The following is an 18567-nucleotide window of genomic DNA, read 5'->3' as shown; positions in this document are numbered from 1 at the left end:
GTACAGTTCTGCCACTGGTCACAAGAGAAATTACGGGACGATGATAGATTTTTTGCACGCATTCTATTTAGCGACAAAGCGTCATTCACCAACAGTGGAAACACAAACCGGTGTAATATGCACTATTGGGCAACGGAAAATCCACGATGGCTGTGACAAGTGGAACATCAGCGGCCATGGCGGGTTAATGTATGATGCGGCATTATGGGAGGAAGGATAATTGGCCTCCATTTTATCAATGGCAATCTAAATGGTGCAATGTATGCTGCTTTCCTGTGTCATGTTTTACCAATGATACTACAAGATGTTTCATTGCATGTCAGAATGGCTATGTACTTCCAACATGATGGATGTCTGCCACATAGCTTGCATGCGGTTGAAGCGGCATTGAATATCATATTTCCTGACAGATGGATTGGTTGTCGAAGCACCGTACCATGGCCCGCATGTTTGCCAGATCTGACGTCCCCAGATTTCTTTCTGTGGGGAAAGTTGATGGATATTTGCTATTGTGATCCACCGACAATGCCTGACAACATGCGTTAGTGCATTGTCAATGCATGTGGGAACATTACGGAAGGCGAACTACTCGCTGTTGAGAGGAACGTCGTTACACATATTGCCAAATGCATTGTGGTTGACAGACATAATTTTGAGCATTTATTGCATTAATGTGGTATTTACAGGTAATCACACTGTAACATCATGCATTCTTAGAAATGATAAGTTCACAAAGGTATGTGTATCATATTGGAACAACCGAAATAAGTTGTTCAAACGTACCTATGTTCTGTATTTTAATTTAAAAAACCTACCTGTTACCAACTGTTCATCTAAAATTGTGAGCCATATGTTTGTGACTATTACAGTGGCATCTATTACAAAGCGAAAAAAGTGGTCCAACTAAAACATTCATATTTCTTTACGTACTACACGAATATGTAATAAAAAATGGGGGTTCCTGTTTTTAAAAAAACACAGTTGGTATCTGTTTGACCTATGGCAGTGCCATCTAGCGGGCAAACCATAGCGCCATCTGGTTTCCCCCTTCAAGCTAGATGAGTTTCGTTCTTTGTAGTTTTTTCGTTTGACGCTTATTTCGTGAGATATTTGGCTTGTTCACGATCAATGGACCACCCTGTATATTGAGAGGCCAATATCAAAATACCCAGACTCGTGAACAGGAGTCGACAAGAGGTTCATGAACTTACACCACTTATTGCCTGAACTGCCCGTTTCGGAGCCAATAATATCCTTTTAGAATGGGAAGAGTTACCACAAAATATAATACCATACAACCTAAGCGAATCCTGAATGTGGGCTTCCCACAACAGTTTACTATCTATCTGATCACATAGAAATTTGAACTGTTCAATTTCACTAATCACACGCCTATTCTGTGAAATCAAAATGTCAGGTTTTCTTGAATTGTGTGTTAGAAACTGTAAAAACTGAGTCCTACTGTGATTTAGCATTAGTTTATTTTCTACAGGCCATGAACGTATGTCATGAGCTGCACTATTTGAAATCGAGCCAATGTTACACACAACTGGTACAGTAGGACGTACTCTCTGCCATGCACCTCACGGTGGTTTGCAGAGTGTGGATGTTAATGTAATTGTAGATTTAGATTTATGTATATGTTTACATAGGAACAATGATAATGAAGTTTTATATCACTGGTATTTGTAATTAGCACCATTTTTAGGTAAACTAATCACACTTGTGAATACCAGTTAATCAAAAGAATTTAACGGCTAACAAGGTTGACTAAGCCCTGAGTTAATAGTCAAGATTTCGGGTATTGTGCACTAACCACGTAAGTAATAATCTCGAAGATATTTGGAAAAAAATAAAAATTTTGCCTGGGGGGGGAGGGGGGGAGGGGGGGGGGAAATCCATCTGCTTTGTTACAACTGGTAGCATTTGATAAAGGACATTTTGATATGACTGTAATTTTATTTCTGTGAACTAGTACATGTCGGAAGTAACGAATCACCCATTATGAGTAGTTTTCCATGGCAGAACACGCATATGGGAGTGTTTGCTGAGCTGCGTTTGATTATAGTTCTTTTGTTACACAAACAGGTTCTGAGACAGTGCTATTAAAGGAGTGGCATAAAAGGTGCTGATAAGACATCAGTAATGGCAGCAGATAGCAGTTGAGCATCGAGCGGAGCTCGGCTCTCGTGATTGTGAGTGTGTGGGTGCCAGGTGCTAGAGTGGGCTGCAGTGGATTCTCCGAGCAGTTAGCTGTAGTGCAGGTATATGAGGGAGAATTTGTTTTCCTCCTCTTTTTGTTTTGTTTCTGTTTTAATTTTTTGAGTCACATTGGGTTGTGACAGTTAATCAGAATTATCAGGTAAACAAAAGGCTCAGTTCTGCCAGTTCAGCAATTATAAACTTCTTTTACTGTTATAATTATATTTTTCCCTGAGACATTTAAGTCTCTTCTTCATCTACAATAATGATTGAAGCAGAAGAAATGGATTAAAATTTGTGATGTGGCTGGGACTCGAACTGGGATGCTATTCCAATGCTGGACAGCCCTGGCAGTAGTGACAATGAAGGGAAAATAAGCAGAAGATATGAACTGAAAGTTTGTGTTTGGGAGGGCATTCAACTTAAGTGGTTCGTGCAGCAATGTTAACAATAGTGCTGTGGTGGTGTAATGGTCAGTGTATCTGCCTAGCAAGCAAGAAGACCTAGGTTCGACTCCCGGTTGCTGCACAAATTTTAATCCATTTCTTCTGCTTCAATCATTATCACAGATAAAGAAGAAACGTAAATGTCTCAGGGAAAAATATAATTATAAGATCTATAAGATCACCTATGATACAGCACTTTCCCATTATTTACAATGCTGGGGTGCTATTCCAATGCCGGAGAGCCCTGGCAGTAGTGAAAATGTAAGGAAAAACAAGCAGAAGATATGGATTGAAAGTTTGTGTTGGGGAGGGAACTCAACTTGGGTAGTTCGTGCAGCAATGTTAACTGTAGTGCTGTGGTAGTGTAATGGTTAGCATTTCTGCCTAACAAGCAAGAAGACCCAGGTTCGAGTCCCGGCTACAGCACAAATTTTAATCCATTTCTTCTGCTTCAATCATTCTTTCACTGTGTTGACATTGTCACATTACCGTTCATTGGCTTATGAAAAGTCATTAACATAGTGTGAACTTAGAAAACACGGCAGATGATTTGCTTGGAGCATATTGCCAATGTAAATCATCAAGAGGCAAAAACATTGAATTTTAACATGCAACTAAATCAGTTTTTAAGTGGACACTTATCTTCAGGAAGCATAACTCATTTCTGCCTGGCTGTTCCTTTTGTAACATACCATAATAACCTGATAAATATCTCCATTTTGCGTTTTGTGTATTCTTTCCATGTGGAGCAAAATATGACAAAACTTTGCACCATCAGACTAGTACTAGTACATGGTTTCAGACTGGTTTAACACTCAACATAGACTCCCTTGATCACTTAAAGAAGACATGTCAAGTTGCAGACAGGCACAATTAAGACACTCACGTGTTTCTGTCGGCAACTTGACGTGTCTTCTTTACGGTCAATAGCAATCTGTCTTTTCCTACATTGTTGATATTCCTTATTGGAGTTTCCATTGTCTGGCATGCAAAAAATGAACAAGACCTTTTAGTAGAGAACGTAATGTAGTTGAATTTTGTGTTGGGATATGTTTTTGCTGAAGGCCATAGTTTTCGAATTATATAATAAAAAAAGTACAAAAGTTACCTTCGAAGGCATTTTTCGTGCATAACTTGAAAACCATGGCCTCCAGCAAAAAAGTATCCAGTACAAAATTTAACTATATTAAATTTCCCACAAAAAGGTCTTGTTCATTTTTTCTGTAGGACTAATTGTTTGCGCATAGCAAGTGAGGGAATATAAGAATCTCATGTGGTGTTGAAGGTTGTGTAAAACTAGCTGAATCACCCTGCTTGTTTTATTTATTTTATTTATTGTGTGTGTGTGTGTGTGTGTGTGTGTGTGTGTGTGTGTGTGTGTGTGTGTGTGTGTGTGTGTGTGTGTGACAGTGATCATGGCATATATTTCAGAATAAAAGTCTGTAGTAATTTTCCTGGCTTCAACAGATTAATCTGCCATCTTCAGTGCATAATATTGGTTCAGCAGATGTCAGTTTATTCAACACGGAAGCATAACACCACCTCAAGTCCAATAATGTTTGTATTGTATGTAATAATTGCACACACAGATTGATAATTTACAATAAATGAATCACATTTACTGTAAATTACCGATCTCTGTTCACAATTTCACATACAGTATGTATATTTTTGGAGTTGTAATTTCATTATGCTTCTGCATAGAAGACATTGACATATGCTAAACCAATATTACACACTGAAGATGGCAGATTAATCTGTTGAGCCCAGTAACATGAAATAAAAATAATTGTGTAACTGACGACTGAATTTTATTCTGAAATACATATTACAGTAATTGACATGTTGTAAAGCTTTATTGGTGCTTAAATACAATTAATCCTGCAATTAAAACTTATGATTTTACATAAAGCCAACTACTGAAAAATATTGTACGAAAAATGAAAATTCTCTTTGTATAATTGGAAATGTAGTTATATATGTCTTTGTGCAAAATTTCATTGGTTACATTTTGTTAACAAATAGTTTAAGTAAGGTATTCATTTACTTTTTAATTATTAGATAATTCTTAATATTAACATTAGGTCTGAATCTTGAATTTGTAATGAACATTATACATTTAACAGTTCCAGTGTAAGCAAATTTGGGAATGTGATTTCAGGGCTTAGTGCCAAACCAAAACTTTGGAAATTTCTGTGTAACTAAATTAAAAGTGTTTATGTAAAATAGGGATAATTTGAAAGCCGTAAACAAGGTGAAGGCAATTACAAACTCGTATTAAAGTGCAATCAAAAATGATCACGTTAGCAGTTATGTACAAAGTATGTGTTCCACGTTCCACCTGTGACTCTGGATGGTCATTAGTCCCAGCATCGATAACTTCTTGTTTCTTAGTCTGCCGTGTTACAACTTGTAAAGAGGATTGATGGAATACTTTCACTGAATACTGTCCTGGGGCATAATTTTCTGGAACAATACAGTTGAGGGCAAAAAAAGTATTCGCCTATGGAAGTGTGTACTAAAAATATTGTGTAAAGTTGATAACCCAACATCTTGTGAGCAGTAAAGCTATTTGCAAAAATTTGTGATATCACATAAAATACACTCCTGGAAATTGAAATAAGAACAGCGTGAATTCATTGTCCCAGGAAGGGGAAACTTTATTGACACATTCCTGGGGTCAGATACATCACATGATCACACTGACAGAACCACAGGCACATAGACACAGGCAACAGAGCATGCACAATGTCGGCACTAGTACAGTGTATATCCACCTTTCGCAGCAATGCAGGCTGCTATTCTCCCATGGAGACGATCGTAGAGATGCTGGATGTAGTCCTGTGGAACGGCTTGCCATGCCATTTCCACCTGGCGCCTCAGTTGGACCAGCGTTCGTGCTGGACGTGCAGACCGCGTGAGACGACGCTTCATCCAGTCCCAAACATGCTCAATGGGGGACAGATCCGGAGATCTTGCTGGCCAGGGTAGTTGACTTACACCTTCTAGAGCACGTTGGGTGGCACGGGATACATGCGGACGTGCATTGTCCTGTTGGAACAGCAAGTTCCCTTGCCGGTCTAGGAATGGTAGAACGATGGGTTCGATGACGGTTTGGATGTACCGTGCACTATTCAGTGTCCCCTCGACGATCACCAGTGGTGTACGGCCAGTGTAGGAGATCGCTCCCCACACCATGATGCCGGGTGTTGGCCCTGTGTGCCTCGGTCGTATGCAGTCCTGATTGTGGCGCTCACCTGCACGGCGCCAAACACGCATACGACCATCATTGGCACCAAGGCAGAAGCGACTCTCATCGCTGAAGACGACACGTCTCCATTCGTCCCTCCATTCACGCCTGTCGCGACACCACTGGAGGCGGGCTGCACGATGCTGGGGCGTGAGCGGAAGACGGCCTAACGGTGTGCGGGACCGTAGCCCAGCTTCATGGAGACGGTTGCGAATGGTCCTCGCCGATACCCCAGGAGCAACAGTGTCCCTAATTTGCTGGGAAGTGGCGGTGCGGTCCCCTACGGCACTGCGTAGGATCCTACGGTCTTGGCGTGCATCCGTGCGTCGCTGCGGTCCGGTCCCAGGTCGACGGGCACGTGCACCTTCCGCCGACCACTGGCGACAACATCGATGTACTGTGGAGACCTCACGCCCCACGTGTTGAGCAATTCGGCGGTACGTCCACCCGGCCTCCCGCATGCCCACTATACGCCCTCGCTCAAAGTCCGTCAACTGCACATACGGTTCACGTCCACGCTGTCGCGGCATGCTACCAGTGTTAAAAACTGCGATGGAGCTCCGTATGCCACGGCAAACTGGCTGACACTGACGGCGGCGGTGCACAAATGCTGCACAGCTAGCGCCATTCGACGGCCAACACCGCGGTTCCTGGTGTGTCCGCTGTGCCGTGCGTGTGATCATTGCTTGTACAGCCCTCTCGCAGTGTCCGGAGCAAGTATGGTGGGTCTGACACACCGGTGTCAATGTGTTCTTTTTTCCGTTTCCAGGAGTGTAGTAATCTCCCAAAAGCCTTTTTGAGGATCGTGGAATTCAGGAACTCACTTTCAACCATATTTACACCTTAATGGTTTTTGTTGCTGATGATAAAACATCAGTTGCTGTTTAACAGTGATTTACTCTCTCAAATTATTGGACACAAAAATAACTTTCATGTGACTTTGCCTTTTGTCAAATGAGTTATTTACAGTAATGGTAAGATATTCAACAACGAGAGAGAGAGAGAGAGAGAGAGAGAGAGAGAGAGAACCAAAGACTGCCTTTTTATTGGCAGAACAATTATAATATGCAACAGATCTACTAAAGAGACTGCCTGCATTACAGTTATCTGTTCTTTTTTGGAGTACTGCTGCGCAGTTCGGATTACGTACCAGCTAGGATTAACGGAGTGCATCGAGAAAGTTCAAAGAAGGGCAGCATGTTTTTTTGTTATCAAGAAACAGGAGAGAGTATCACAGCATGATACAGGGTTTAGGGTGGACATAATTAAAACAAAGGCATTCCTCGATGCGATGGGATCTTCTGACGAAATTTCAATCATGTCGCCAACCTACGTAAGGAGGAACGATCATAATAAATTAGTGAAATCAGAGCTCTCACAGAATGATATAGGCATTCATTTTTTCCATGCGCTGTTTGAAAGTAGAGTAATACAGAATTATATGAGTTGGTTTGACGAACCCTCTGCCATGCACTTAAGAATGATGTGCAGAGTAGCCATATAGGTGTAAATGTAGATTACAAAGTGTTTTTAGGGAGATGGACTCAGTAACTACGATGGATACCTACAGCAACATGATGTTGCTATTAGTGTCCGATTATGCACTTTTCTTCTATTCTTTGGTTTTCTTTAATTAATTCATTGCATTCTGAAATGTGGAGTGAGGAAAGGTAAATGCGAACAAAGAGCAGAACATGTTCAAGAATGCATGGTAATAAACTCTAATAAAACAGCTATAAACTGTGTCTGCTATATTTAACGTAAACAAATGACTAGGAAAGCTACAACTTTAGAATGGATGTGGGAAAGGATGTTGGCTGCTGTTTCTGCAGTTCTAGTAAACAGCTGCATGCTCAGTATTTAATATCTATATTGATATTCATCAACTAGCAAGAAGCACCTGTTCACCATAAGAGTAGATGCCTGTTAGTATGTGTGCAAAAAATCAGAATCTTCAATTCTCAAGTGGAATGAGTGGGAATGAAGTATGTTTATAATTCTCTTTTAATTGGTATAGATTCCCAATTTTTTGCTTTCTATTTGAGAGGAGTTTGTTAACCCTTTACTCACGACATGACTTTACTGTAATGTGTACCCTGAGGTGTGGTCTCGGAGACCCCTATCTGTAAACCAAGTTTTAAGCTGTAAACCATTTGAAAATTTAATTTATGTTATGTAACATGTATGGTTACAACTATATAAGTGTTGCTTAAATACTCGACTGATGACCTTTCAGATGTCCCATAGTGCTCAGAGCTTAAATACTCGTCGTTGATTTTTATTGCACTGAATAAAGCCAGCAGTATTTTATTTTTGTATCATGCAAAAATCACATACTTTTGTGAAGCTTTTTCAATAGTACACATAAATGAACTGTCAGAGGACGCAATTTTACATTCTGAAAAATTATGGTACCTCTGTAGAAAGCAAATTTTCACATAAAACTAAATTCCAGGGTTTAAACTTGCAGATAAAAACTGAAGTCGATAGTCAGAAAAAGAAAGGCTGCAAAATTAACATTCAGTACTGAGATCTACATTTTTCTTTACCACCACTCAGAATACATTTCATTTTAATTAACACTGAGTATTTTGTTGGAGAAACGGAAAGATTCTCATCACCATTGGCCTGAAGTTCTTCCTCTGAATGATCCTCTTGTTTGCTAGCAGAATTCTGATCACTGGCTATTGTCAAATCGTTATATTCTTTGTCTACTTCTTGTTCTATGTCATTAACATCATTCTCCATCCACTGACTAAAAATTTCATCGAACTTAGAGTGCGTAAAATTGTCACATTCTCACGAACACATTTTGTACTGAACTGATGAAAACAGGTGTGTAGTTCACAAGATGCGGTCTAGGAGAACTCACCACATGTCAACAACACATGTCAGCAACAATCAAATAAGGCGATAACGCAACTGACAATAATAACTTGTAGGGTTGGTGATTAAAAGAGTGTAGGTGATGTATAAAACTATTCCACCATAGCTGACCTACGAGAGCAACCTAGGGAATTCAGGCGTGATCTACACCTTGTGAGTTAAGGATTAAATGTTTGGAGTACATAACTTCAACCTGAACCCTATTCTGTATGAAAATTGTGACTGTGTCAATCACAGTATACCTAAGGCTGATTTTTATTATTAATGGCAAGTAATTTATAGACTTATAAAAAGCTTTTGACAATGTTGAATGGAATACTCTCTTACATATTCTGAAGGTGGCAGGGGTAAAATACAGGGAACGAAAGGCTACTTACAATTTGTACAGAAACCAGATAGCAGTTATAAGAGTCGAGGGACATGAAAGGGAAGCAGTGGTTGGGAAGGGAGTGAGACAGGGTCGTAGCCTCTCCCCGATACTATTCAATCTGTATACTGAGCAAGCAGTGAAGGAAACAATAGAAAAATTCGGAGTAGGTATTAAAATCCATGGAGAAGAAATAAAAACTTTGAGGTTCACCGATGACATTGTAATTCTGTCAGAGACAGCAAAGGACTTGGAAGAGCAGTTGAACGGAATGGACAGTGTCTTGAAAGGAGGATATAAGATGAACATCAACAAAAGCAAAACGAGGATGATGGAATGTAGTCGAATTGTCAGCTGATGCTGAGGGAATTAGATTAGGAAATGAGACACTTAAAGTAGTAAAGGAGTTTTGCTATTTGGGGAGCAAAATAACTGACGATGGTCAAAGTAGAGAGGATATAAAGTGTAGACTGGCAATGGCAAGGAAAGCGTTTCTGAAGAAGAGAAATTTGTTAACATCGAGTATAAATTTAAGTGTCAAGAAGTCGTTTCTGAAAGTATTTGTATGGAGTGTAGCCATGTATGGAAGTGAAACGTGGACAATAAATAGTTTGGACAAGAAGAGAATAGAGGCTTTTGAAATGTGGTGCTACAGAAGAATGCTGAAGATTAGATGGGTAGATCACATAACTAATGAGGAAGTGCTGAATAGGATTGGGGAGAAGAGAAGTTTGTGGCACAACTTGACTAGAAGAAGGGATCGGGTGGTAGGACATGTGTTGAGGCATCAAGGGATCACCAATTTAGTATTAGAGGGCAGCGTGGAGGGTAAAAATTGTGGAGGGAGACCAAGAGGTGAATACACTAAGCAGATTCAGAAGGATGTAGGTTGCAATAGGTACTGGGAGATGAAGAAGCTTGCACAGGATAGAGTAGCATGGAGAGCTGCATCAAACCAGTCTCAGGACTGAAGACCACAACAACAACAACAGAGAAAAATATTTGTTCTTTGAAAAAGCTGCTTACTTTTTTACTTTTGATTTTTATTATATTTGTAAAAATGCTTTTATTGGTTGATACGTGCTGTGTGATACGATTCAAAGTGGCGAATATGATGCTTATACGAACTTCAGTGTGTTTAATCCTTGCTCCCACACTGTTGCATAATGTACACATTGTATACTGCATAGCTTCTTCACTAGCACAATGCGTAGACATGCAGTCCTGCCCATACTCCTCTGTACGCACTGCTCTGCAGTTACGCTGCACGTGCCACTGCATCATGTGCTGGAACAGCTTGGGAAGGGGGAGAGCGGGATGCACATCACGAGCTGTGATTACCCAGACAGACAGACATTTGAGGGCACCCAATTTTATTGCACGTATAATAAGCTTGCTTTACTCGCCATCGCTCAACACATATGTGAACACAGCAGCGGGTGACAGCTAGCCTCTAAGGCAATGTACTGACTGACTGCTAAGGATGGAAACTTGAAATCTGGAGAAGGTGTGGATCTTATACTGTAGGCATCGTTTAAGAAGGGATTGTCCGAAATTACACTCCTAAGGGGTTGAAATAGGGGATAAAGGCATTTTGAAAGTATATCACTATTGACGGAATTTTGAAGCTAGAGCTACGAAAACGGGTATTTGATACCTGAATCAGAAAATAAAAAATGTGTGTTTCAGCATTTTTTAAATTCTACCACTAAGGGCATAAAATAATGAGTGAAATTCGTTTCTTGAAAATAAATAATTACTAAAGATGTCGTAAATGATATTTAAGGCTACATCTCTGACAGTTCATATTTGAATTTTTGGTTAGGAAAAAAAAAAAAAAAAAAAAAAAAAAAAAAAAAAAAAAAAAAAATTACACATGTTTCGGTGTTTCTGGAAATTCAACCTCTAAGGGAGTATGGTAGAGGATGAAAATTTTTATGAAAATATTTCGTTACATTAAAAAATTTTAAAGCTAAATTTCTGAAAATTGGTATTTCACTTCTCGGTTAGATAAAAACAATATTTGTTAGGGGATGAAAGTTGCTATGGAAATATCTCCACAAGAACACAAAAGTCATGAGCAACAAGAATATTTGTTGGGGGGATGAAAGTTGCTATGGAAATATCTCCACAAGAACACAAAAAGCATGAGCAACAAAAACTTTGGACTACAGATACAAGAATTGCTTTTTGTGCAGAAGTACATTCAGAAAAGATCATACTTAGATGGCCTTAATTAGTATGAAAACAAAAAAAGGGGGGGGGATATATTTCTGCAGGCAATACAGTCTATGCGAGTGAAGCAGCAGGCACCAAGCTAGTGGTTATAACAGTAATAATAATAATAATAAGAAGAAGAAGATTACATATTGGATAACCACAGCGACTGCATAGAAGCGATGGAAAAAACGGATGCCTATAAATATCTAGGATACAGACAAAAAATAGGAATAGATGATAGAAATATTAAGGAAGAGCTAAAAGAAAAATATAGAAAAAGACTAACAAAAATACTGAAAACAGAATTGACAGCAAGAAACAAGACAAAAGCTATAAATACCTATGCTATACCAATATTGACCTACTCATTTGGAGTAGTGAAATGGAGTAACACAGACCTAGAAGCACTCAATACACTTACACGATCACAATGCCACAAATATAGAATACATCACATACATTCAGCAACAGAAAGATTCACATTAAGCAGAAAGGAAGGAGGAAGGGGATTTATCGACATAAAAAACCTACATTATGGACAGGTAGACAATTTAAGAAAATTCTTTCTAGAACGAGCAGAAAGTAGCAAAATACACAAAGCAATCACCCACATAAATACATCGGCTACACCACTACAATTTCATAACCACCTCTACAACCCTTTAGATCACATAACATCAACAGACACAAAGAAAGTAAATTGGAAAAAGAAAACACTACATGGCAAGCACCCGTATCATCTAACACAGCCACACATCGATCAAGACGCATCCAACACATGGCTAAGAAGATGCAATATATACAGTGAGACAGAAGGATTCGTGATTGCAATACAGGATCAAACAATAAACACCAGATATTACAGCAAGCATATTATTAAAGATCCCAATACCACAACAGATAAATGCAGACTTTGCAAACAACAAAAAGAAACAGTAGATCACATCACAAGCGGATGTACAATACTAGCAAATACAGAATACCCCAGAAGACATGACAACGTCGCAAAAATAATACATCAACAGCTTGCCTTACAACATAAACTTTTAAAACAACACGTTCCTACATACAAGTATACACCACAAAATGTACTGGAGAATGATGAATACAAATTATACTGGAACAGAACCATTATAACAGATAAAACAACGCCACATAACAAACCTGACATCATACTCACCAATAAAAAGAAGAAATTAACACAACTAATCGAAATATCCATACCCAATACAACAAATATACAAAAGAAAACAGGAGAAAAAATTGAAAAATACATCCAACTGGCTGAGGAAGTCAAGGACATGTGGCATCAGGATAAAGTTGACATTATACCAATTATACTTTCAACTACAGGAGTCATACCACGCAATATCCACCAGTACATCAATGCAATACAGCTACATCCAAACTTATATATACAACTTCAGAAATCCGTAATTATTGATACATGTTCAATTACCCGAAAGTTCCTAAACGCAATGTAACATATACCGTACAGTTAAAAGGAAGTGACGCTTGATCAAGGTCCGCGTCACTTTCATTCCGAACCAGACCTAAGGTCTGAGAAAGGAAAGACAATAATAAAAGAAGTAATAATAATAATAATAATAATAATAATAATAATAATAATAATAATAATTATTATTATTATTATTATTATTATGATAAAGTATTTCATTGTTATCGAAAGCTTTGGTATATGTAGAATGGGGACGGAAATTTATATTTTTGGGGATGGGGAAGAGAACAATGTTGACAACAAGGATGTCCAGGAACACTACAATAATATTCATTGACTTCAAGAAGGCCTACAACTCCATAGATAGAGAAACACTCTCCAACACACTGGCAGAAATGAAGGTGGACAGCAAAACCAAAAAGCTAATCCAGGAAACATTAACAAATGCAACATCCAAAGTGAAGTTTATGGAGAGATCTTGGAACCATTCAAAATCAAGACAGGAGTGAGTCAGGGAGATGGCGTGTCACCCACTCTATTTAACTTGGTTTTGGAGAAAATAATCAGGACATGGGTCTTAAGGAGTCAGTGGAGTAAAGATGGGGAGATACAAGGATAGAACCATCAACATAAAATAGCTGATATAGCCATTGTAGCAAATAACAGAAAAGAAGCCAAGGAAGCGCTAGAGACACTACACGAAATCTCAGCCAAAACAGGACTCCCTTATGAAAAAAGACAATACATGGACACAAAATCCACAGACATCCACTGGTAACAAAGTAAGGAAATATGAGACAAGTATATAGTTATCTTAGAACCACAAGTAGATAGTTTCAAATACTTAGGGAGAGATTATATATAAAGTAGGACCGAACACAATATCCAGTGAAGAAGGATCACAAAACTACAAAAAGCATATAAACTTACGTGGAACCATTACAAGAGAAGTATTTCCCTCAGTGTCAAATTAAGACACTACAGTACAGTAGTCTTACCAGAGGTCTTGTACACCTCAGAAACAATGGTAATCAAGGAAAGAATGAGAATTAAGGATATGGAAAAACAAGAAAAAATACTGAGAAAGATCTATGGGCCAGTTCAGAAAGAGGGGATCTGGATAAAGAGACCAATAAAAGAACTGTACAAACAGACAGAGATGATTACAAGCAACACGAGGAAGAGAAGGGCAAAGTTCTACAGATACATAGTTAGGGTGGACGATAATAAATTGACAAAGAACATTTATAACATTGTTGTTGTTGTGGTCTTCAGTCCTGAGACTGGTTTGACGCAGCTCTCCATGCTACTCTATCCTGTGCAAGCTTCTTCATCTCCAAGTAGCTATTGCAACCTTCATCCTTCTGAATCTGCATAGTGTTTTCATATCTTGGTCCCCCCTATGATTTTTACCCTCCATGCATTCCTCCAATGCTAAATTGGTGATCGCTTTATGCCTCAGAACATGTCCTACCAATTGATCCCTTCTTTTAGTCAGGTTGTGCAACGAATTCCTCTTCTCCCCAACTCTGTTCAGTGCCTCCTCATTAGTTATGTGATCCACACATCTAATCTTCAGCATTCTTATGTAGCACCACATTTTGAAAGCTTTTGTTCTCTTTTTGTATAAACTATTTATTGTCCATGTTTCACTTCCATACATTCTACACTCCATACAGATACTTTCAGAAAAGACTTCCTGACACTTAAATCTATACACAATGTTAACAAATTTCTTTTCTTCAGTAACGCTTTCCTTGCCACAGCCAGTCCACATTTTATATCCTCTCTACTTCAACCATCATCAGTTATTTTGCTCCCCAAATAGCAAAATTCATCTACTTTAAGTGTCTCATTTCCTAATCTAATCTCCTCAGCATCACCTGATTTAATTCGACTACATTCCATTATCTTCATTTTGCTTTTGTTGATGTTCATCTCATATCCTCCTCTCAAGACACTACCCATTCTGTTCAGCTGTTGTTCCAGGTCCTTTGTGGTCTCTGACAGAATTACAATGTCATCGGCAAACCTCAAGGTTTTTATTTCTTCTCCATGAATTTTAATTCCTACTCCAAATTTTTCTTTTGTTTCCTTTACTGCTTGCTCAAGATACAGGATGAACATCATCAGGGATAGGCTGTCTTACTCCCTTCTCAACCACTGCTTGCCTTTCATGCCACTCAACTCTTATAACTGCCATCTGGTTTCTGTAAAAATTGTAAATAGCCTTTCGCTCCCTGTATTTCACCTCTTCTGCCTATGGTGACAACTAATACAGTGAAAACCAACTGGGTAAAGGAAAACATGGAAGACCTCAAGAAACTGAACATCTCCACAGAAGACATGAGTGACAGGGTAAAATAGAGGAAAAAATAATAATAATAAAAAAAAGAAATTTCAGGAACACCCAAAGAGAAGAAAACAGGAAAGAAGTGGACAGAAGAGAGAAAAAAGAAACACAGTGACTATACATGAGGTCTGTTATCTGCTATAACCATGACTTAACCGGTATCATTCCATTTCATATCCCTACAAAGTGTTACAACCAGGTATTTGGACAAGTTGCCCGATTTCAGCAGTTTTGTTTTGGTCGTGTGACTAGGGTCTCCCATCAGGTAGACCATTCTCCAGGTGCAAGCCTTTCGATTTGACAACACTTCGGCGACTTGCGCGTCAATGGGGATGAAATGATGATGATTAGAACAACACAACACCCAGTCCCTGAGTGGTGAAAATCTCCAACCCAACCGGGAATCGAACCCGGGCTCTTAGGATTGACATTCTGTCACGCTGACCACTCAGCTACTGGGGCCGGACATTTCAACAGTGACTCATTGATATTATAGTCATTGCACTCTACATTTTTTCGTTTTGTAAAGTGCACAGTTTTACGTTTATGAACATTTAAAGCAAGTTGTCAATTTCTGAACCACTTTGCAATCTTATCAAGATCTGACTGAATATTTATGCAGCTTCTTTGAGATAGTACTTCATTATGGATAACTGCATCATCTGCAAGAAGCCTGATTTTACTATTAATACTGTCTGCAAGGACATTAATATACAACATGAATAGCAATGGTCCCAACTCATTTCCGTGGGGCACACTCGAAGTTACATCTACATCTCACAATGATTCTTCATCTGATATGACAAGCTGTGTCTTTCCTACCAAAAAATCCTCAATCCAGTCACAAATCTCGCTTGATACTCTATATGATCAAGGTTTTCACAATAAGCGTAGGTGCGGTACTGAGTCAAATACTTCCCGTAATCAAGAAGTACTGCATCTACCTGATTGCCTTAATCCAAAGCTTTCAGTATGTCATATAAGAAAAGTGTGAGTAGGGTTTCACGTGATTGATGTTTTGAAATCAATGCCTGGTTGACGTATATTGTGTGAGAAAAGGGCAAGCTGAGTTTCGCACAAACAGCGCTTTCTAAATCCGTGTTGATTTTTTGACAGAAGTTTTTCTGTCTCCATATTATACTCAAACTTATCTTAAGGATATTTATCTGTAATTTTGCAGGTTCATTCTTCTCCTGTTCTTATATACCTATGCTTTTTTTCCAGTCACTTGCAACTGATGAGACATTCATGGTAAATGCAAGCTGAATAAGAAGCCAGTGCTGTAGAGTCGGTGCATAACAACTTGTCCCAAGTGGTTAGCTGAGGCCTGTAAAGAGTGTCATTGTAAGTAAAAAAATTATGTGAAATTTTGTACAACTGCACAATCTCGTATTACTTCCAAAATTCTGTGTTGAGTGTAATTTCGACTCCTGTCACCATTTGTTTTGAGACATCCTTACTTTCAGATGTGAGACCTTCTTGCCTGGGAAGTTTAACTTTAGTATCTACTTCCCATCCACTTTTATCCTTCTAAAATTTTCTTGCACTTCCTATATCTCCTCTATGGCATATAGCCTAGACACAGTGGTGGTGAACTGTAATACCTGCCTTACAACCATCTTAACATTAACTTGGAACAGTACGTAAAATAAGAGAAAGGTAATCACTCACCTTTAGCCAACTGATGTGTGGAGCATACAGACATGTAACAGAAAAGTGTGTTCACACTAGCTTTTGAGCTCTTGTGCTTTGTCTAGTAATAATATGCACAGTCACACAGAAAACCACACAAGACACCCAAATGTGCACACCTGTGGCTACAGTGAGACAGATAATTGATGATTAATTATTGAAAGCAGTTGCCTGGGCAACACAGATGACTTCAGCGGCTGCTTCACTATGTGGGCCATTTGGATGCTCCCTTTCAGCACGAGCTATGCAGGTCGGAGTCGTCTCTTCAGCATATCCTGCCCTCTCACAGTGCCCATTGCCAAAATCCCTGCTAGCTAGTTTCCCATTGCCTCACCTTACATTTTTTCCTTCCTCCTCTGTATAGTGCTACAACGATGTAAAATAATATTACAACGATGTCAAACCTTATTTTCATTATATAAAGAAGAATTGACGATATTAAAAATGTAATTATAATTTTATTATTTTAATTTTTGTGCTCAGTGAATCAAAGACTTTCTAGTGCACGGAATAAACTAGCATTGTTTGTACTACGGAACTATATATGATTGTTAAGTGAGAACTGATTCTATGTAAGACATTTTGTCTGGGCAGATTTTGTTCTCGTACTGGTCGGTAGAGAAAGAAAAGTTTCTTAATCGATGTATGTAATGTGCATATATAAAGGCTATAAAGAGAGAGAGAGAGAGAGAGAGAGAGAGAGAGAGAGAGAGAGAATCCTTGCAGACAATCACCATATTGTATAAGAAAAGGTAAATACAAGTTATTCAAAAGAAATATCTCTAAAGTGTATCGTCTTGTGATTTCTAAAGACTGAAAAGTGCAGTGTTTAATCTAAACCTGTCCTGAATAACAGCGAAGAACATTTATGTCATCATATATTTTCTTCGTTTGACCACAGTTGTTATTCGCGTGTTACTGTTTGTTACAAGATGTGTTAGGAATATTTTCATTATACACGAAAAGGTGCACACAGCTTTAATCGAACCTGCATCTTTCAGAAACGATAACTCTTAATCAGTACAATTACGCGAATACCGTGTAAATCGCAACTATGGTCACAAAAGTGTTTCCTGGACCTGATTTTTATAAATGTGTAGGCTTGAAAGCGAACAGCATTGCACCATCGCTGGCTCGCAACATTTGAAAGAAAACACAACAGGGACTGAACAACTTTAAATTTTAACGCCGTCAGTGTTACAAGATCTGAATGATTAATTAAATTATTAAATAAATATTAAAATTAATTATATTAAAATTAATTAAATATTAACAGGAAGAGAATTGTTAAATTTTAAAGATTAAATCATAGCAAGACTTTAAAGCATTTTAGCATCATTACATTTCTTTGCATTAGTACTTGTGTATCAGATACCATCATATCTATTTAAAAGACAGTGCTTAAATAAAATTGCCACCTTTTATAATTATTAAAGCAATTCATCTGTCCACCACTCTTTTACGTCCGTATCATGTATTTCCAAGTCCATATCATGCACTGTCTTTTTCACATAGCTCCTCTCCCACACCCTGTTCAGACATTCTCCCTCCCTCCCCCATCCCTCCCTCCCCCATCCCACCCTCCCTCCTCCCTCCCTCCCTTCCTCCCTCCCTTCCTCACTCCCTCCCTCCTCCCTCCCTCCCTCCCTCCCTCCCTCCCTCCCTCCCTCCCTCCCCCGCCCCACTCCTCCC

General features: G+C 38.8%; 1 protein-coding gene and 1 non-coding gene across 4 annotated transcripts in view; both read left to right on the top strand.

Annotated features, from left to right (window-relative positions):
* Positions 1-18567, top strand: part of LOC124553680 (histone acetyltransferase KAT2A) — a 327182-nt gene that overhangs the window by 24513 nt on the left and 284102 nt on the right. For 2 of the 3 annotated variants that reach the window (XM_047127565.1, XM_047127566.1), the window contains exons 2-3: positions 2089-2264; positions 16408-16527. The gene's annotated coding sequence lies outside the window, so the exon portion shown is untranslated. The remainder of the gene's footprint in view (positions 1-2088; positions 2265-16407; positions 16528-18567) is intronic. The other variant, XM_047127567.1, reaches the window with a different exon arrangement.
* Trnav-aac lies at positions 3002-3074 on the top strand. The gene has a single exon. It is a non-coding gene; the product is annotated as a tRNA-Val (tRNA).

This window comes from Schistocerca americana, chromosome 11 (assembly GCF_021461395.2).
Source record: "Schistocerca americana isolate TAMUIC-IGC-003095 chromosome 11, iqSchAmer2.1, whole genome shotgun sequence".
NCBI classification, from domain to species: domain Eukaryota; kingdom Metazoa; phylum Arthropoda; class Insecta; order Orthoptera; family Acrididae; genus Schistocerca; species Schistocerca americana.
The sequence above is the reverse complement of the archived record's forward strand: the minus strand, read 5'-3'. Positions and strand labels throughout refer to the sequence as shown.